Raw genomic sequence first — 22,386 nt, forward strand, 5'->3', positions numbered from 1 at the left:
GGCCTGGAAATCCGATAGAGACACCACGTCAACCGGCGCGGGGAGTCCCGTGAAGACATGAGGGCGCCAGGAGCGCAGGCTGGTCCTTGAGAGCCCGGGCCGGGGGGCCGGGGGGGGGGGGAGGGGAGGCGCGGGGCCCCGGGAGGGGGGGCGGGAGGAGGCTGTGAGCGAGGGAAAGCGGAGCAGCGAGGAGGCGCCCGAGCTCCCGAGGAGGGGGCTCGGCGTGCGGGTGGGTGGCGCGAGGCGCTCCTCCGCGGGGTGCAGGGAGAGCGCTCAGCGCGTGCAGACGCCCCGGGCTCGCGTCGCCTCCCTGCGGGGCGCCCCGGGGACGGTGCGGAGCTCCGCGCGCAGCGCAGCCGGAGGGGACAGTCTGAACTTGGCCGCGGCGCGCGCGCCGGCCCTTGCCCCCGGCCCCGCGCTGGGAGGGAGCGCGCTCCGTCGGGCGGAGGCTGGTCCGGGCGTTCCTCGCGCCCGTCGACGGCTTTCCTTCCTTCCCGGGGCCTCGCCCTCCCGCTTCGCTGCGGGCCGACGCGGCGGGCGGAGAGGAGCTGCGCGCGGGAGCGCTCCCACACTACGGCGCGGAGAGACGTGGAGCGGCCGGAGGGAGGCAGAGCGTGTGCCAGGGGACGCGCAGAGCGGGGATGGATTTATAGGGCCCTCACTCTGTGACGTGCCCTGCAGTGGCTTTTCTGATTCGCTTTCTGACCTAAACACACATTAGTTTAGTCCCCATGCTAGGGCCAACACGGTCTCCAAATACCTGCTGGCTGAAGTCAGAGGCTCTGCATATCATGTATTACATGGCAGGCAATGAAGAAGGCTTCTGAGGCTGGCCGGCTTCTCAGTCCTAGGCTCCATTTTCATGCTGTTGTAATATAATATCAGACGTGGGGTAGGCACATACATTCAGAATCCCAATTCCAGAGGAGTAAGGTCACTTTATCAGGAACGGGTCAAGGGAGGTTGGGCTAAACCTGCTTTTATCCCCATTCTTGAAAACGCAGGATGGGAAACCTAAGCGAGCACTCCCTTGGTTGGGTACTGAGTGTCCAGTGAGCAGGGACCCAGCTCCCACTCGTGATCTCTGGGAGACCTTTTAGGCATTCCTTTTGTTGGTTAGCTTACCACCAGAAGCAGCCAGAGCCTTCTTTTGTAGAGGACACGAGGAGGGCAAGTCCTTACACACACCCTGTGCATGACTCTCCCCATAAACACATTTCGTTCACACAGCGCATGAAATTAGCCCTGCCTTTCAAATAATGTCCTAAATGAGGTATGTCTTTGCTAAGCTGAAGCCGGCTCTCCGGAAGACACTGGGACCTGAGTTCAGTGGGACCTCTTTTATTTTATTAGCTGGGGCCAGGGAAAGTGTAAACAGGCTAGGTTTACATCGCCGGTACCTCTAATTGCATGACTCACCTGGTTGTTGGGGAGTATGTGTGCTTCAAGTAGCTGATACAGACAATAGACAGGGGAAATGTGTGTGGCAATGTGGGGAGAAGATCATGTATTATTAAACTTCTTGGAAGTCAAAGATCAGCTACTTTGGAGGTTTGTCAGAGAAGCTAGTGTGGGAGGAAAATTGTTCTTACTAATGTTACTGTGATTTAAGATGAAGCGGAGTGAAAATGAAGTGATCCAAACATACCTTAGCTGCAGTTAGGATGCTCCCTGTAGTTGTGCAGAATATGACATTTCCTTCTTTGATGGATTTATGGTAGAAATGTCGGTGGATGCGGAAATGTGAGGGCAGGATAAGCTTAACGTAGTTGTCGTAGCTTAGCGTTGCTTTTGGAATTTGAGGGCATCCCTAGGCAGTGCTCCTACCATGGGTGATTTCTTCATTTTCAGAAGGTTTTTCACTGAGGCTGATCAGACCGTCCGAGCACCTGCAATGATTTAGCACTTGTTATGCGCTAGACTCTGGAATTGTGCTGACTGGGCCTTTTGGGGTTGGTTGCAAAGAACAGATTCCACTGAGTTTACCCTAAGTGATGGGAGTTTACTGTGGAAGGAAGGCTGACCGGAATCTCCACCGCTCAGCCACGTGTCTCCGAAAAGCCTTCCGGAAAGGCCACCCAGCCAGGCCTCACGAAAACTGGATTGAAGTTCAGGAACTGGAAGGTCATTCAGGATCCGGCTCTGTGGCTGGGTTATCTCGCTGCCCCCTAAGCAGCAGGCATCTGGGATCCCTACTAGCAGGCTTAGCCGCCAAGGTAATTCAGCTCTTCTCTCTCTGTTTCTCTTTGATTGTCTCTTGGCTTCTGATCCTGCTACCAACTGCTCAGCTCCCTGTTGATCTCACATTTTAACTCCTTTAGTGAAAGAATCTAATTGGCCGCACCGGACACTGACCAGATGCTAGACTCAGTGTTTGTATCAGGCCTCCTTTTGGTTGCTGGACACCCTGTAGATCAGCAGACCTTGGTCAGGTGCTTAGTCACCCAAGTCCATGCTGTTGGGGTCACATGGTACCCAGCCTGGCCACCTTTGCTTAAGAAACGTCCTAGGGTTCTTCCTTGTCTTCTTTCCATGGGATTTGTGTCCCCAGAAGGAACTGTGTTAATGGTAGGCTCTTGGAGTTTAATGAGCATCCGTCTACTACAAGACAAGACTCAGAGATGAATAAGATGCAGCTCCTGCCTCTCTGTGCACTTACCATGTATAAGAGAGGGAGACACACATACAAGTAGTCACAGAATAGAGTGATAAATGCTCTAACCCAGGTAGGCGTGACATGTCCATGTCTGATCTTCACATGGCCGGTCAAATCTGGGGAAGAATGAAAACACACTCATGTTTTGGGCCTATTCTTGGGCAATTAAATAAGATTCTCTTGGGCAGGGGAGCCCAGAAGTTGATATTTTTAAAAATGTCCCCCAGGTTCTAAGTACACCTGGGGTTGAGGTATCAACTTTATTTTTTTCGATGATTATAATCATTTTATGACTATTTTTGAGACCAAAACTGATAGATTTACCAATTTTGATTGTTCTAGGCCCTCTAGGACTAAGATGCTTCCAAAACACTCAATTTCTTTTGGAATACTATCTATCGATTATCTTGAAGCTGTAATATAAAGGAAAATGTAAAATTGAATTTCGAGTTAAAAGTAAATACTTCTAGTTTTGAAAGAGTATTTATTTGCAGGATTACAAAGATGACCGCAGAAAAGGGGGAAAGGTCTAAAGTTGTCCAAATCTCCTAGTACAAAGCCCAACATTTAAATGTACTGTATTTGGGACGCCCAAGTGGCTCAGTGGTTGAGCGTCTATCTTCAGCTCACGGGGCATGATCCTGGGGTCCTGGGATCGAGTCCCACATCGGGCTCCCTGCGGGGAACCTGCTTCTCCATCTGCCTATGTCTCTGCCTCTCTCTGTGTGTCACATGAATAAGTAAATAAAATCTTCTAAAAAAATAAATGTACTGTAATTGATATTGACAAAAATCTCCTCAGACTCAGGCTTTACAAATAATGAAAAAAAGTTTCTTCTAAAGTGGCTGCCATGAAGCAAGCATTTGATGTCTTAGGGACAAGTGGATGGCCTGATGTCATAGTCTCAAAGCTGCCAAATGCTGAAAGTAGGGACCCCTCCACAGCTCTATCTTTTCCGTTTTCTTTCTTTAAAAATTAATTAACTAATTAATTGATTAAAGTGAGAGAGAGAGAGAGAGAGAGAGAGAGCATGAGCAGGGAGACAGGGAGAGGGGGAGACAAGCAGACTCCTTGCTGAGCAGGGAGCATGATGTGGGATTCATTCCCAGGAATCTGAGATCATGACCAGAGCTGAAATCAAGAGTTGGATGCTTACCTGACTGAGCCACCCAGGGGCCGTACTGCTCCCCCTCCCCCATCTTCTCCTTTTTCTAGGAAATAAGCTAAGTTTGATATGAAGCTGCTCCTTAGCAAAGTCTAGAAGAGAACAACCTGCAGCCCCACTTTTGGTCTGAGTGGGTAGATTTCCCCCTGAAAAAGTAACAACACACCACTAAGAATCCTTACATTGACCCTAGATCTTGGCCTTTCATCTGGAAAACCCTGCCTGCGAATCAGAAAGAGAGAAGCAAGTATTGCTCAGGCATCTCATCTCCTCTTTGAGAAGAAAGGTTCAAAACCCTCCTAATTTCCCATTTCATTATCATCATCTTCATGGGAATTTGTTGTAGATCTCTAATGAAAGATGTTTAAATGATGGACTGTGCTCTGTGCCGGAGGATTTTCCAGTCACGGCAAAGAAAAAACACAAAATGATAAAAAGGAGTCTAGGATATCCTGAGGCTGTGGGCCACCACTATGACCATATTTGGAACTCAAACTAGGCCTTTCTTGGAGAAAGTGAGTGGGAGGGGGTGGCAAGGGGAGCATTCCAGGCTAGGTGGAAGAGGCCTCTGGAGACTCCGGGCTCCGCACTCCCAGTGGGACTCTGCAGCTGCCGTGCCTGGAAGGGCCAGGCCCCGGGTCCCAGGACTCCCTCATAACATGGGTCATGACGGCTGAAACAGAATCCATCACTCGAACAGGGCAATTTCCTTTTCAAAGTCACCACTTTATTGGGGAGGGATTTGTTTCATGCATGCTTGCTCTTTAGCAGTCATTTTCACCAATGATACTATTACTCATAAAGAAAAGATAAATTTGCTATACTTCAGACTGCTTATAAGAAGAGAAAAGAAAAAAAAGAAAAGGGGAGAAATGGACTGTAATGGCCTCTTTGCCAAGTAGTAGTAAGAGACACATTCTTTAGAGTAAATTGTTTCTCATAAGAAATCAATTCTGACGTTGACATGTAGATTTATCAGTGATTTCTAGCAGTTTCTTTTATGAGGATCAGACCGTCTAACTATCCATTAATTTTGTTCTTGGTTCTTGAGATTATTTTATGAGACGCCTCTTTTTTTTTTTTTTTTCCAGAAATAAAATTTCCATCAGGTAGGAGGGTTATGGCAGACTTTGTTACTATGCAGATGGTCTAATGGCTTAGATCGGGGATTGGCAAACTTTTTCTATGAGGAGCAAGTGTTTTCTATAAAGTAAATATAAATGTTTCGGACTTTGTAGGCCCAGATACTGTCTCTGTTGCCATTGCTTAGCTCTATCCTTCTATTCCAAAGGCAGCCACCCATTACATGTAAGTGAATGTGCAGAGCTGTGTTCCCGTAAAAATTTTATAGACACTGAAATTTGAATTTTTGTGTAATTTTCACCTGTCATGAAATACTATTCTTTAGATATTTTTCCCCCAACCATTTAAGAATGTCAAAGTCATTCTTAGCTCATAGATCATCTGAAAGCAGGCAGTAGGCAGGATTTCACCTGAAGGCTGTAGTTTGCTGGCTTCAGCTTTAGCTAAGGTTGTAACTTGAACATATATCAGCTCTAGAGTTATGAAACACCAAAGCTGAAGGGGACCTGAGGCTTCTAGTCCAATCTCCTCATTTGACCAGAAAACTGAGGCAGGGAGTGATTAAGTGACTTAGCCAAGACCACTCTTTGAGTGAGTGACATGCCCCTACCCTCTGAGAAAATGTGGGATCAAATTATTTCACTGGTGTGTGTGTGTGTGTGTGTGTGTGTGTGTGTATGTTCATGGGTATGTGTGGTGGCAGCAGGGGGGGGTGGTCCCTGGGGGGTATGTTGTATCACCTTTCTTTCAAATTGTGATTTAGTATATTTCACTTAGGCAGGAAATGAGTCAAAATATGGAGAAATCAGTTGGAATTTTTATTGGTGGCAGAGGTTGATGTCAGGCTGAATGGCAACAGAACTTTGAAAAGAGGTCGATTGCTGCTTTTTAGAGCATAGCAGAGTACCCAGGCAAAGAACACTAAATAGATTTTTTTCCTTCTTAAAAGGCCATTTTATTCCTGTGATTGGCTTTCAGATAGTAGCTACCCAGGATCTCATCACAAAGGCACAGAGATAGTGTGTGTGTGTGTGTGTGTGTGTGTGTGTGTGTGTGTGTGTGAGAGAGAGAGAGAGGTTTAAGTGGGGAATCAGGATACCTGCATCCTAGTTCTTTTGTAGGCTACCTAGTGCCTGCTGCAGAGCTTCTGGAGCCTTCTAAAGAATTGAAAACATGGGTGATAGTTATAGATAACTGCCATAAGAGATAATTGACTCTGGGATGAAAGCTCTGTATTTGAACCTTCAAGCCAACATATTCCAAGGGAATTCTGTGCCATGTATTAATTACATAACACAGACTGCAATCTAGATCGAATTCCATCTTTTGTCCTACCTAAAATAGATGAAATATTTGACCATTTCCAACTCTGGCAAGAAAACAATATGACCGCCTCCCTTCCTTACTATTATTGACTCCCACATTTTCTCAGTGTGAGAAAGTGAATTAATTTACTAATGAATCCTCATCAGTATTTATGGGTTTATTAGAATCAAGTAGTAAATTTAAGTGTGAATTTTGTGGTCTTTAGATGTTTCAGACAACTACCCAAATACCCTCATAAGTCAGTAGCAGGGCTGAGACTAGGGGAGTCCCTAGCCCTGATTAGCAGAACTGTCTAGGTGAGAGCCCCAGATCCTGAAGCCACTAATTAGGATGAAGTTATGCCAATGACCAGACAGTTCAGGTTAGGCCTCTGCCCCCAACAAACTGTGGGAAACTTCTAGCATCCCTGGCCTTGCCTATTTTTCTCTTCTTCCTTCTCTCCCTCACTGGACACTGTGTGAATAGATGAGATAATAACCTAGATTTTCTGAGTTCATAAATTACTCCCTGGGAATAATTTATATTGCATGGATACTTTCTGGCCACCGGGGTACTATTTGATAAATGACTGCCCTCCAGCGGTGCTCTAAGTGGAACCCTAGTGACCTGAAAGAGTTAATGCCTCCCTCCAAGTAATTCACTTACTCTTGGGGTATAATTTACACTCCAAGAGGATCTGGCCTGCCATATGTGAGGCACTTGGAGTTCTTTGAGAGAAAGCTCTAGAAATGTAAAGAATTAGTATTACCAAAAGCACATTTGCAGAGCACCCTTTAAGGAATCAGTCATGCAGCTTCCCAGAACAATCCTGTAGGGTAGGTCATGGTTTTCCTATCCAGAGTCATTCTCCAGCCAATGAAAGATCAGTTGATAATATACCCAACATGAGGTTAGGAAATAGCATATTTGTAGAATGACCTCACTATTTGAAAATAATGGGTGAAAGGCTGGGAAGGGCATTTAAGAAATATGAGTAAAAACCAAAGGTAAAAGTAAGGTAAATGTAATACAAAGCTGCTTTACAATGTTGGATGGTAGGAATATGACCCAAATATAGTGGATTAATGTTTTATACAAGCACAGGAACACTAGCGTATCAGAATGTGTCATCTGTTTAAGATGGCCACCTGAGGAGACTGTCTGCATATTCTAATATGCAGCTATTGCTTAAAAACACTTTTGACATGTGAACGTGTTTCTTCATTCATCTAAGAAATAGATGTGCAGACACCTTGCTTCATAAGGACTTGTGTTGGTAGTTGTCAAGGGATGTGACAAGGCATGAGATAGCACCCCTCTATTCAGTGGTGGCAGCTACCTGAATTTTGAGGATAGCTTTAATTTTGGGCAAAGACCAAGCCATCTGAAATAAACTCTAATGGAAGATGGGGGTTAAAACCGAAGAGAAGGTAATTTGGAGACTGGTCTTCTGGAATAGCCTGGGGTAAATTGCAAAGAGGACCTCAATTCTTCATCTTCATTCTCTGTACCCATGTTCTTTGTCATGTGACTTGCAAATGCTCCTACTAACCAGTAGCATCCATTTCCCCTTCCCCTGAATCTGAACTGGCACTGTGACTTGATTTGGCCAACAGAAGGCAATGGTAGTGAGCATCTACCACTTCCGAGCTGAGGATTGCAAAGGCTGGCAAATTCCCACTTACTCTTTCAGACTCTGCTGTTAGCGCGAGAACGTGCCCTGGCTAGCCTGATGAAGGATGAGAGACTCATGGAACAGAGTAGGGTTGCTCCATTCATCACAGCCAAGGTCAGCTCAGATCTGTTGAGAGTTAGCTCACACCTCCACCCCTCCACCCCTACACATGTAAATGAGCTTAGTAAAGATCAGCAGAGCTGCTCCACCACTCCAATAAGATGAGCAATAAATACTTCTTGTTTTATGCTACTGGGATTTTGTGGTTGTTATACAGCATTGTTATGGCAATTAATAACTAAAACAGCTTATAAACTGGTTCCAGAAGAGGAACTCCCAATGTTGGACAATAACAGCTTTCATGGAATAAGTGAAATGGTGTCTCCAGGGAGCTACTAGGAGGTGGTCATAGACCTTTGGATTATCTGTGCCTGTGTTTATTGGGCATCCATCCCCTGTTCCTACTGCACTTTGTACAACATGCAATTGCTTGTATGCATATTTGTGCTTTGTTAGATCAAATGTTCTGCAAGGGCAGGAATCACATCTTTTATTGTTGCATCTTTAGTACCTAGCACATAAATGGTATTAAGTGATGGGAAAGTGAAGAATTTCATTAGAAGTCATAACTTGCATTGTACGCTTTTAGTAACTTTGGTCTATTCACATGTGTTTGGTATGTGATATATGATCTTAAAAATTAATTAATGCAGTTACTCGACAAGATTATACATGCACATGTTATACCTTTCAAAAGGTGCAAAGGTAATTTCAGTGATAAGCGATTCTTTTCTCACATGCTACCTTCAAGCCATCCATTCCCCTGGCAACACAATTACTGGATTCTCATCAATTCTTCCAGTGAGTGTGCAATTTAATAAAGCTTTTGTCTAGGAAAGAAAGAAGATTTTCAACCATTATATTTTAAAAGGCTGCACATTTTACAACCTCCTTTCTTTTGGATGGTTGGACCTGCTGGATGTAGCCCTTATTGTCTTTGCTAAAATGTTGGGAGAGCCATTTCCCCCCGAGTTGGTTCTGTTTTGATTCAGCAACTTTCCCTCAGCCTTAGGGTCTGAACGCCGCTGGAATTAACACAGCTGTTTGTGTTTACTTCTTAGCTTGTATACTTCTTCTATCACATGAGATGACAGCCCAGCTCCAAGAGCCCGGTAATTACTATGGAACTAGGCAGCAGGGGGAGCAGATAAACTCAAAACATTGAGTTCCCTGGGTGACAGGGAGCCAGGAGTTCTGAAGGCCTAAAAAGAATCTTTTATCACGGAGAACCCAAGCCTCTATTTGATGATGATAGTGAGTGGGTATAAGTTTAAGAAAAACTCTTAAAGGAGTCTTTACAGGCCTGTATGTTGCTTCTGCTTTAGAACAACGCAAAGATTTGTAAACGGTGGCAAAACCATGTTGGCATAACCATGTTGCTGGAATAAAGGTGGCATTGTATCTTTCAAGGCATGTTTTGGGGGTTCTCTGAAGTGGTTTAAATCAAAGCCACAAAAATGAGAAAAAAATTATTTTCAGATGAAGTTCAGTAGACTGCTGATTCCTAGCATGTATGTGCTAAAGATGCATACTTAAAAAAAAAAAACAATTAAGTGGCTTAAAAATATTCTTCCCCATGATTCATGGAATTTTAGGTTCAGCTAATTTTAACAAGCAGAAATATGTACGCAGCACAGTATTCTGTTTGTATGTGTACTTCCTTATCCAGTGAAATAAATTGTTCATTAAATAATGTTACAATGATCAAAACAAAAAAAATTAAGTAAAATGATGTATTTGTTTTAGACCTGCTCCTTCTGGTTTGTATAATCTTGGTTTGCATAATACGGTTGCCCATAATCTCTCTGTGGAGGAGGTCTTTTGTATGTTTTACACCAGATTTAGCATGATTCATTTACATTCATGCGATGGCCACTCTCAGAGAAGAGAAACCACTGCAGTGTGGCATGCCTGGGACGTTAGTTTTTGCTTTATGATGGAGGGGCTGTTTCATCAAAACATTGTTTCAAACAGATGTGTTCTGGTGTTTACTGAGGGGAGAATTTAAGCCAGACTGATTAATTAGCAGTTAGTCAAGACGTTTCCCTGCTCCTATCTGGGTAGTCTGGGGATTATGAAGCTGTCAGTAGGTTATACTCAGATGATGAAGAAAATGACAAACAGCAAGCAAAACCTCAGATCACTACACTAGCATGTAAAATATGGTGTCCTGACCACCCTATGTGGTTTTTATGGGGATGTGAGTTTTCTTGAGTGGGCTTGATAGGGCTAGCACAGGGGTCAGCATACTTTTTCCGGAAAGGGCCAGGTAGTAAATATTTTAGGCTTTGTGGGCCATATAGCCTATCACAAGGATGCAGCTCGGCAACTGTAGTGTTAAAACAATCATAGACAGTTTGTAAACAAATGAGCATGCCTGTGTTTCAATAAAACTTTACTGGGGACATTAAAATTTGAATTTCACAAAATTTTCCCATGTTAGGAAATATTATTGTTCTTTCAGTTTTTTCCAGCCATTTAAAAAATGCAAAATACACTCCTTGTTTCCCTGCTACTTATTTGGCCCATAGACCATACTTCACTTTCTCTTAGACTAAAGCCAAATGTCTCGAATCAGTTTTAGTCCTGTTTTTTTTTTTCCTTTTCTTTTCCTTCCTTCCTTCCTTTCTTTCACAAGACTAATTTTTTTTCAAGATTTTATTTATTTATTTGAGAGACAGAGCGAGAGAACACAAGCCCGGTGAGGGGAAGAGGGAGAAGTGGGCTCCCCGCTGAGCAGGGAGCCTGAGGCCCCTGGATCCCAGGACCCCAGGATCACAACCTGAGCCTGAGCCAAAGGCAGACGCTTAACTGACTGAGCCACTCAGGCACCCAGACTGATTCTTTTTAAATCTTCATTTCTATACATTTGTAAAATGAGGGATAATGGTAGTTCCACTATCTCTTCAGCAACTCACTCCACAGGTTTTTGTAATGGCTGTGCAAATCAAGAACAAGGATTAGGATGTTCTATCTCTGCATTCAGTTTGAGGGACTTTGGACTCTGACTCCCTACACTCAATCTCAGGGGTGGGGGGTATGGAGAGAAAAGGGATCTTCTTGCAGCCCTCTCTCATTTTATTAAGGAAGAACATCTCTCCTAGTACACCCCCAGCAGGCTTCTTATCACATCTCCTTGAGTACACTGGTTCACATGCCCATCCTAGCCACATCTTTGGCAAAGGGGAAGAGGATTGATGTGCCTGGTGTGCAAACCAACTGTGAGTCAGCTTTTGCAATTGGATTTAATGCTGCCTAAACAGTGAGGCTTCTGCTAGCAAAGAAGATGAGAGAGAACCACATGATTTTCCTTTCCTCTTCCATGTGTGTGGCTGGCAGCAGGTTGGGGAATAGCTGAGGAGCTAATTCTAAGGACATTCAGAGATGAATCCTCCAGATGCCAGGCAAGTAGTCCACCTAGGCACATGGCAGTTAGCTGGCAGGGTTAGGCTATGAGTTGAGACTGCTTGAGAGCAGAATCTCCACATCAACCTACACTAACGTGAGAAGGAAGCAGAAAAAGCAGAAGATGACCCAGTGGTCGGTCATCTCCATATGGCTTGTGGAACATACTAGAGGGAACCAGTTTAATGCTCATATTATACTATATTATGATAAAATACTCCACAGTGACTTTTCCGAGGAATCTTTTCTTTGTAAAATCTGGTACTGGAGATAACTTTGTAAGTGTGTCTCATTTTCAGGAAGCTCAGATTAAACATCTGGACTCACAGAACACAAATTAGGGGTTAGAAATGTTCAGGTTTAAAGTATTCCTCTTCTTCTTCTTCTTCTTTTTTTTTTTTAAGATTTTGTTTATCCACGAGAGACACAAAGAGAGAGGCAGAGACATAGGCAGAGGGAGGAGCAGGCTCCTTGCAGGGAACCTGATGAGGGACTCGATCCCAGAACCGCAGGATCACAACCTGAGCCAAAGGCAGATGCTCAACCACTGAGCCACCCAGGCACCCCAGTATTCTTCATTTTATAGAAGAAAATACTTCGGTGTACTCTAAATGTTTTGCTGATGGAAGTATGACTTCCACATAATTTGTGTGTGTGTGTGTGTGTACACACATGCACCTACATATCTATTGCATAATGTTGAGCTAGGTAGACCTATAAATTGATTAATTGAAAAGAGTAAAATAATCATTTAGAAGAAAATGTACACTAATGTGAGCTAAATTAAGCATCTTAGGGTTTCAAGGTACCAGAGAAAATGATGTGTTCCAAGGAATTTAAAATACCTATTCCAAAAAGAAAGCTTCACCAAAAATATACACTCTGTTAAGAGGTCAAATCTCACTACAACGTAGATTCCCACATTATGTGGAAGGTTGAACCAATGGTCCTTCAAAACTCATAAGATTCTTTCATTGTGTGAGTACTACTTAACCTTGAAGCTTTCTCCTTTTCTTAAATACTGCAATTCTGTGGTTATGTAAAGACGTCTTTATAATCAAGTTCCAAGCTCATAGCCCACTCTCCACGCAGTCACCCCTCCATTCATCTATTTGTAGCTATCTATCTATCTATCTATCATCTATCATCCATCATCTATTTTAGTTCACACATTGTTCTTGCTCTCATGGAGCTTACAGACCTCTGCTTATGCTTATAAATGTATAACTACGCACAGATTAGTGCTCTGAAGAAAGGAACACCGCACTGTGAAAGGACCATGAAGAAAGCTGCCGCCCTTGATTAGGGATCAGGGAAGGCTTCTTTGAGGAAGCAATGCTTGATCTGAGAACCAGTGTGTGAATAGGAGTTAATTAGGAGAAAGGGGGTAGGGTGGAATGGAAAGAGCATTCCTAGTAGAGGTACAGTAGGTGTTCACCAGTCTGTCCATCCATCCATCCATCCATCCATCCATCCATCGATCTATCCATCCATCCTTCCTGTTTTATGACAGTGCCATACTAAGTGATCATGGAGGTACAAACAAGAAGAAGCTCTCTGTTTTCTGAATCTGTAAGTCCAATTAGGGAGACCAGAGAAGTATGTTTTGAAAAAAATCCTCAGAGGCGCCTGGGTGGCTCAGTTGGTTAAGCATCTGCCTTCAGCTCAGGTCATGATCCTAGAGTCCTGGGATTGAGCCCTGCCAGGCAGGGAGCCTGTTTCTCCCTCTCCTTCTGCCTGCTGCTCCTGTTAGATGTTCTCTCTCTCTCTCTCTGTCAAATAAATAAATAAAATATTTTTAAAAATCCTCAGAAAATGTTAGGTTATTTTAAGAAACAATAGATGTGAGGCAATTTTAGCACTTTCTATTATTGCTCTTATTAGAATGGAATTTGGGGATCCCTGGGTGGCGCAGCGGTTTGGCGCCTGCCTTTGGCCCAGGGCGCGATCCTGGAGACCCGGGATCGAATCCCACGTCAGGCTCCCGGTGCATGGAGCCTGCTTCTCCCTCTGCCTGTGTCTCTGCCTCTCTCTCTCTCTGTGACTATCATAAATAAATAAAAAAAAAATTAAAAAAAAAAGAATGGAATTTGCCTGAGTGAACACCCAGATGCAGCCCTCCTGGGTACCAACCCCGCTCTGGTTTGTTTGTTTTTGTTTTTTTTTTTTTTGCCCACAGAGAAGGTGCAGAGGATAAGACCCATTGCCAGCAGCCTGGCTATACTTCCATGGAAACTGAAGCAAAATTCTGCATTAACAGAGGAATTTATCTAATTTTATAATGAATTACTTTTTTCTGTTGCTTTTAAAACCAACCACAGCACAAAATTCAATATTTAAAAGATGAGAATTAAATTGGTATCCATTCTACATAAAGAGAGTTCTCCATTTGACCATGACCTCCCAGAATATGGTTGCTCATACTGAGCAAGTTTGCAGGCTCGTTTTTTGTGATTAGCAAATTATCCATTTACAGCTGTTGTAAATGTTCCACTGGGTTCACAGAATCTTGGTGTTAAATTTATACCTGGAATGAGCTTAGAGATCCAATATAATTCTCGTTTTACGGGAGAAGAAATTGAAAGCCAGATAGGTTAAGTGATTTTTTTTCAAGCCACTTAAAAATTTATGCCTTAGCTCACTCCATAGGCTTTTGTGAGGATTGTGCAAGTTGAGAACAAGCCACATCTAGGATCTGCTAACTTGGTTCAGGGTGAGGGGCTTTGGAGTCTAACTCTGCACTCAAATCCTTGCTATTTACTAGCCTTGTAACCTTGGAAAACTTGCATAATTTCCCAAAGTCTCCCTTTCTTCACCTAAAAAAGGGGATGATGCTTGTGCCTTGTGGCCACCTCGTTGCATTGTTGAAAAGGTTAAAATGCACAAGAAGAGTCAGACCTGCAGTAAGTGCTCAGGAAATGCTTTGCCACCGGTCTGGCTTTGGCCAACAGAAGGAGGACAGAGGTGACCATGTGTCAGTTCCAGGTGGGACTTCAAGAGACATGGTAAGTGCCCTCTGCTGTCCTGTGCCGCTGGGCTCTACCATGAGAAAACTACATCTTGGACAGTCCGTCATCCCACAGAATGGAGATGGATGGAACAAATGTGAAATATTATGACTACTGTCACTGTGAACATTCTTGTGCAGGTCTTTCTGTGGTATATGCCTGGATCTGTTTTAAGTATATATTCCTAGGAGTGAAATTACACTAAAAGTAGCCAAACCACTTTCCAGAGTGGCTGTACCATTTTATACTAGCAATGATGGAGAGTTCCCATTCATCTATATCCTCATCCATACTTGATCCTGTCCATCTTAAGTCAAATCCATTCTGCTGGGTGTGTGATGGTATCTCATAGTTGGTAGTGTACTGAGTTGCAAAAAGTTTCATGCTTGTTTGACAGCTGCTCATACTAACTTCTAGGTCTTCTGTTTTCTAAATCTAAGTCTTCAAGGATGGAGTGTAAGAAGTTAGCATATGGTTTGTCTCCCTCCCTGATTTCTTCCCAGTTTTCCCTCCCTTCCCCTATGATCCTCTGTGCTGTTTCTTATATTCCACATATAAGTGAAACCATATGATAATTGTTTTTCTCTGATTTGACTTCTTTCGCTTAGCATAATACCCTCCAGTTCCATTCACATCGGTGTAAATGGTAAGTATTCATCCTTTCTGATGGCTGAGTAATATTCCATTGTATAGATAGTGAAACTTTTAAATATTCTTTCTACACATAACCAGGAATGTCCCAGAAAGACCCAATTAACTTTGTTTGGAAAGGTAACATGTAAGAATGCCTATTTCATGCACAGGCAAATGAAAACATAAAAAACTTATATGATTAAACAAATATTTTTTTTACAATTACAAAACTTGCAGGATTTTGTAGGTAGTGGGAAATGCTGCTGAGTCAGGACCAAGGTACAGTCAGTGACAGTAGGTGAGATTTTACAAGTGTGTCTTCCTCAATAGCACTCAGTTGCTGGATTTTTCTCCCTTCCTTCATCTTCTCTTGGTGGTCATTAGCGCTGTTCTCCAGATCTTTCTGACTCTGACTTCTAGGCATAGGGGGAGTTTTACTTCCTGGCCCCCTTGTTGTTGGGTGACTAGTGGTTGGTTGGGTGACATGTGGCCACATGATTAATTCTGGGTGAATGGAGGTGATGTGTGTCACCACCAGACCCAGCGTGGAAGTGCTGGTGCAAGATTGTGCTCTCTTCTCTCCTGCGTGCCTGGCTACACATGATAAAGATGTGCTGGAATGAGAAAGAGGCCTTTTTTTGGCCTTTGAGGTTTGGGTAGTGTTTGCCAACCACAGCATAAACTAGCCTGTATGGAATGTGATATCTTCTCTTCCCTCCTGACATTTATGAGAAGTCACCCATATCCATAATATAGTCACAGGGTCTTTGCTATAAGCCTAATGGTTGGGAGTCAACAAATGATTTGAATCTCATGTTATATACTTTTCATAATAGCAATACATGCTTAATACAATCACTGCTTAATTTTTTTAAACCATATTTGATGTCAAGTAAAAAAACATAAGTACCTTTGTTTATCCAGATACATCCAAGAACAAAGAGGCTGATGGTTGCAAGTCAGAAGGCAGTGGGAAAGGGAGGGGTATCGATAGCCAGTTCAGAGAGCGATGGAGGTCTGACCTGTTGGTCCTGTAGACCGCATCCATCTCATCTGTGGTTAAACTTCCCAAGGTAGTACACAAAGGCTAAGCCCAAGAGCCTGTCAAAAAAGTTTTCTGCTATGTGCACGCACTGTGTGTGTGTGTGTGTGTGTGTGTGTGTGTGTGAAATCGTGAAGAAACCACATGCCCAGTGGAAAATAATGCCCCCTTTTAAACAAGCTGTGCAGATCTTAATACAAGGCAGTGTGGTCTTGCTCTTCTGTTTACAGAGGAAGCCTTTCATGCAGGCGTGATAAATGGGGGATTTAAACCATTGAGCTCCTTTATGCTAACAGGCCGTTTGTCTAGAATTTTCCAGGTTTCTAGGCTGTCTTCAAGGAGTACACCATTGACTCTGAAATTAGTTGTTGTGTGGACAGATATGCTCTAAGTCTCTAAATTATCAAGCTGCAGGAACTTGTCATTGCAGAGCTTCACTAGAGTCCAGCTCTGTTCCAGCCCTCCCTTCTGTCCTCAGAGGTGGTCACATGGACGGTTTCAGATCTCTTCGGCTTCCAGATGCTAGCGCCTGTGCTCCTCCTCTTTGCTTTCCTTTGCATGGATATTTCCAACTACTATTTTCTGGTTGTTTTTGCTATTATTATTATTATTATTATTATTATTATTTTGGTTTTTTTCTGTGATAGCAAACCTCTAAATTTCCTTGAAGGGAAAAATGGGTCTGAGAAGTGGATGGTTTCTCAAACTGCTCAAGGGCTCTTTCTTTAGTTTTCAGACTTTTCAGGAGCTAAAACAGTTTGGTTGATGAAATGTGTCCGTGTGCGTGTGTGAGAGATCTACCAACAGCAAGGAGAGAATATGTGTTACGCCTTGCTCTTTTACTTGAAAGTAAGTTGTGGTCTTTCTTTTAGAGGATGTTTGAGAATTTCCCTCAAAAGATGTCCCAGGATGGCATCAACTGACCAGACACGGAATTGCTTTCCTGGAGGCACTCGGGATGAAACTTTTCTCCTTTCAGAATACTTTTCTTCTAACCCGTGTCCCTAACAGTTTATCGCCTACATCGAAATTACCAGAGTCATAGTTACTATACAGATTCCTGATTACATCCCAGACCCACTATGAGCAGGACCTTTGGGGGCTGAGAGCCGGGTTCTGCATTTTCAGTGGGCAGCCCAGCTCTAGAACCCTTCCTCCTCGCAAATCCCCCCTTCCTCCTGTCTGCCCCACTGGGAACAAAGCCACAGACCCTTCTGTCTCAGACAGGACCAGAGGGAGGGAGGACGTCTCCCTGCCTCTTCTTCCAAAGCTCTCGTGTGTGGCTGGGCCCATTGTCTGTGAATGAGAAGGTCATGCAGGAAGGTCAGTGAACAAGACTCAGGAAATACACAAGGGGTGAAGCGCTTAGGTGTCGGGGCCTCTTCTGGCCAGGAGCTGTGGAACCAAGCACCGTTTAGTTATTTTACTTACTAATCCTCAAATACTTATTAAGTGCTTACTTAATAAATAAACCAGGCACGATTCCTCAGCTTTATGTTAGATATGAAAAATGAAGCTGAGATTTTTTTTTTAAATTTTGTTTTTAAGTAATCTCTGCACCCAACGTGGGGCTTAAACTCATACCCCCCAGATCAAGCATCGCAAGCTCTACTGACTGAGCCAGCCAGGCGCCCCGTGGGGCTGAGATTTAAGTTCCAAATTACCCCAACTAAGCAGCACCAGCAAAATAATTAGGAGAATTAAGACAATTCTCTTCCATTCTCTGTGTATGTGGTGCTTTTGTGTCACACACATGTGAGCCAGGGACTTTAGCTTGTGTTTTCCAAACATATGTATATAATTAATTCACTTTGTTACTTCATTCATGCATTGACTTATTCACTCAGTAAATATCCACTCATCCATTCATTCAGCTAGTATCCATTGTAGGCCTGCTGTGCGTCAGTCGGGGGGTGCTAGGGATGTGGTGATGAAGGAGACAAAGTCCTTGTCCTCATGGAGCTTTTATTTCAGGGTAGACAATGCTCTTATATGCTTATTACATAAATAAATATTTTGGAATTTATACTTCTAGTAGAGATTGGCAAATTGACAGAATGCAAATTAGAGCACAGGAACTCTGTCCTTTGCTTTCCTCTCCCTTCCTGGCTTTAAAACGTTTTTTTCAGCAATGATGTCTTTCCAGACATTTTCACTTACATGTTTAAAATATTTATACACATAACTGGGGGAAATGAACTCTAAAACTGTGAACTCTGCAAGGCACTTAAGTCAAAATGGGAAGTCGAGTTGTTGAGCTGTGGGCTTTGACCGGTTCCTGCTAGGAAACCCCTTTCAAGAAAAACCTTCAGCAACACGCTTCAGAGGTTTCCAGCACTGCCGTGTTTAAAATGTGTTAATTGGACCTAATTGCAAACAGCTGCCTTGTTTTAGCCACTGTTTGGGTTGGCATTCATCTGCTCTAGATCTAGGTTATCTTTTTTGTTCCATTACATTCATATTGGGACCTACTATATTTGATATAGCCTCAGAATGTGTCACCAACCAAAGGATTATGAGATGATAAATAAAAACACCAAGACAGCATATTTGTCAAGAGGTCACTGACAAGTCACTGCCAAGTACAAAAGTACATAAGAGCAGATGCCCTATTTGACAGACTGTGTGGGGTCATGGTCCTCGTTTAAACATATGGGAAAATTTCCAAAAACAACAACAAAACCCATGATGTTTGCTTTGGATGTGGGTGGAAGCACTGAATGATCTTTTATTGTCTATTCTCTTCCACTTAAACTATTGAATTTTAATGCCAAGTTGTAGGAAGGAGAAAATAATACATATTTATTAGTTTATTGGGTGAAATCGCTGCTGGATCTAGTTTTATAGAATATTGATATTTTTCAAGAAGTACTTGTGGGAGCAACTAATTGGTTAAATACGAGGGGGTGGTTTTCAAAATATTTAACAAGTAGTAAGGCGTGAGCACTGAGCAATTAGAAGGATCATTCACTGGCCATAGTAACTGGCATGCCCATGCTCATGCATATTTGTGTAGCAACCAAAGGATTTATTATCCAGCAAGTTGCCACTGAGGACAACTATAATGTGATCCTGCTGGGATTTTAATAGCCCATGTACCCTGGAGTTACCTTACTGTAAGAGTGAGAGAACTGGGGTATTTATACTCACTCCCATCTGACATTGGGTGAAGACTGCTTCCTGGACATTAATTCTCTGGTACTTCTGTCCTGCCATTCAAGTGGCAAAGTAGGCCCTGAAGGACTGAGGATGCCCTTATGCAAAGAAATGCTGGTACTGGCAATTGGAAGTTAGGCTGCTGAGTGTTCAAGGGGTTTTTCCCTAGGGATACAGACAGGGCACCAGCAGCATCACTATGGTGGCTGGGGGGCATTTGAGGATGTTGATGGGGCTGAGATGGGGATCACAATATTTTCTCTCTCCCTGTTGGGCACATCAGCAGCGGTAGCCTTCCTGAGATTGTTTTAAATAAATTGGTCCTCAGAACATGACTTTTAAGTTAAATGGGATTAAGGAGGTGAAGTATATAATAAAAATTGATGGCAATGAGAATAAAGTAAGTACTTAGTATTTGTTGGTTTTCTCTTTTTGATAGGCACGTCCTCCCCATTTTCCAGATGAAGAAATGAGATTTGGAGATATCGAATAACCCTCTACCCAAGGACACGCAAGTAAAATAATAGAGACACGATTTGATTTCTGGCCTTTCTGACTCCATAAAACAAACTCCTGAAATGTGAAAGGTTTTTTTTTTTTTTTAATGTGAAAGGTTTACCACAAACCTTCCCCTTTCCTTCTCCCTGCCTGATCCTTCTTTCCTTCCTTCCTTTCACTTTCAACAAATATTTGGGTATGTACTATGTGCTATTCTAAGCACCACACAGCAGAGAATCCACTTTGGTCTTCTTTGATGTAGAGAATCATCCATCCCTTCTGTTCCCAGGCCCTCCCCTAACTTTTGTAGGGCACTGGCACTTGTAAAAATGGAGGCTCCCATACCATGTCTAAATATTTAAAATTTGTAAATCAAGTGGACAAATGTTAAATAAAAATGTTCCATCCTCGTGCCTTGACAAATATACCTGCACAGAGGGCAGGTTTGAAGCAAGAATTTGTAGGCTCCTGGAGTGTAGTGCAGGGATGCGGAGGCTCAGAGCTTGTGGCCTACTTACCCATTACCTGCTGCCTCTCCTCCTTCCCTAACAGCCCTGCACGAGAGGCACAGTCCACACACAGGTGTAGACCTCTGCACCTGCACATCCAAGCTCCATCCCTGGAAACAGCCACCCTTTGGCTGCTCCTTGGGCTTAGTGGTGTTTGCACTGGAGATGTGGCCTGCCCTCAAGAGAACCAGCCCAGGAAGGCTCTGGGAAGTGGGCTTGGGACCACTGGGGCAGGAAGGGGGCATAGCCAGTGGAGGGCCAGAAGTGTGAGGTCCAGGGGCCCTTTTTCCTGGGACGGGAACAGTGCTATTCCTCTGTGTCCTCTTCTCTTCAGAGCTTACTTTCACATGCTTATTTTATTATTATTGTTATTTTTTGATTTGGTCTTCCGAGGATTTTTTTGGGGGGAAAATGTGGAATTCAAACACTCATTGAACAGAGGGAGAGGGTCAGTTCTGGTGAGAGATGGTAGATGTCCCAAGAAGAGAAAGAACAGGATTGTAGAGAAAGAGGCAAGGGCTGCTCTCTGGCCTGCATAGGCTTCTCCACATTGGGCAGCTCTACTCTATGGTGGGAGAGACACGCTGCTTGGTGCTCTGTCTTGAGCTCTTGGTGGGTTTATCCAGACCTCTGGAAATGGATGAGACTTCAGTACCAGGTCTTCGGCCTATCACTTCTCTAGTCACAAAGCCCAAAGTTCTGGACAAACTTCCAACACACACAGATAGGTCATGCTTTCCTCTACTGGGTCAGGTTGTCCCAGGGGGAGTCAGATGGAAGAAAATATGTGACCTGAACAGCACATGTGCATGCTGCATGAGTTCCCCTCCCTCCCTTGGGGAAGAGATATGGTTTCATATTTACTAGAATTAGGTCTAATGCCCATGCTTACGTGTTCAGCAGGTGATAAAGATCTCTGTTAATTCAGTCAGTACTAATTGCATGACTATTTAATGTTTGTGTTCCCTCCTCAGGCGATTATGTCTCCTGGGCACAGGTGACAGCCAATAGGTGTGCCCCTTAGGGAATCACCAGTAGATCCAGGATGGCGCTAGCTTATTTAAAATGTTAACTTCAACAGAGTGGGCAGAGACAGGAAGGATGCGCAGTCATACCCAGGCTCATTGAACAAAGTGCTGTGACTGCCATGAGGAATCCAGCTGATAAACTTATCCAGGTGTTGCCATCTTGGAAGCTCCCAGGATGGAGATCAAATTCTACCCCCATCTACTTCAGGGGGTAGATGACTCCCGTGAAGATCTCAGTGGAGCTCATCAGCAGAGCCCTGCCAAGAGAGCAGACCCCATCAGTCACCGACTTCAGCATCCAAGTCTTTAGGGAGGACCCAGAGGACCCAGGGGATGGTATGCAGATCTGCACATATGAATCATGTGGGTCCAGGACCTCCCTCCCCTTCCATGCCACCACCAGGTAAAGTAAACTCTTCCTCTCTCGGGGCCACCTTGGAGAGAAATGGAAAAGTGGGGCAAGGAAAACCATAAGATCGAAATATCAAGGGTATTGTTTAAAGGATTGGATCAGGTGAGGTTTAATTTTCCATCCCTACATGGTATAGTGAAGGGCTCAGGAAAAAGATTAGAGCAATTATAGAAAATAATGAAGCTATATTTTCTTTGTGTCACTAAATGTAGGGTAATTTTGAACTTGCTAAAATTGTCTTTGTCCTGTTTCTATTCACTGATGCCTGCACGCCTGGGGCGCACATACGCATACATGCTTGCTTGTGCACACACACACCTGCACTTGTACACGTGCAGGCACACCTACACTTGTACAAGCACACACACAGCATGTGTGCAAGTTTTCCCTACCACCACCTCCCCCCAGGGGAGCATTAATGAGAAATGTAGATGTAACTGAGGATTTCAAGGAGAGATGGAGAAGATCTCATTGCGTCCTCTGCAGCAAACAGGTTTATAATCCCCCTTCAACGCTCGACTTCATACTGAAGATGAACCTTTTGCAAATTTGAATATTTGATATCTCTGAACCAGAATCCGTCTTACCATGATGGTGTATCATGGCATAATTGGCATGTTCTCATAGCAATGCCTAAAATAATGGTGTGTCTTATACTCGCACCTTCTTCTATTGGATGAAGTCCCTGTAGCTTTCTGCTTTGCTGCCTTCCTCAACTGTGGCCAGAGGCTTACTCACTGAGGCAGTTGC

The sequence above is a fragment of the Nyctereutes procyonoides genome, unplaced genomic scaffold (genome assembly GCF_905146905.1).
Source record: "Nyctereutes procyonoides isolate TBG_1078 unplaced genomic scaffold, NYPRO_anot_genome, whole genome shotgun sequence".
In the NCBI taxonomy this organism is placed as follows: domain Eukaryota; kingdom Metazoa; phylum Chordata; class Mammalia; order Carnivora; family Canidae; genus Nyctereutes; species Nyctereutes procyonoides.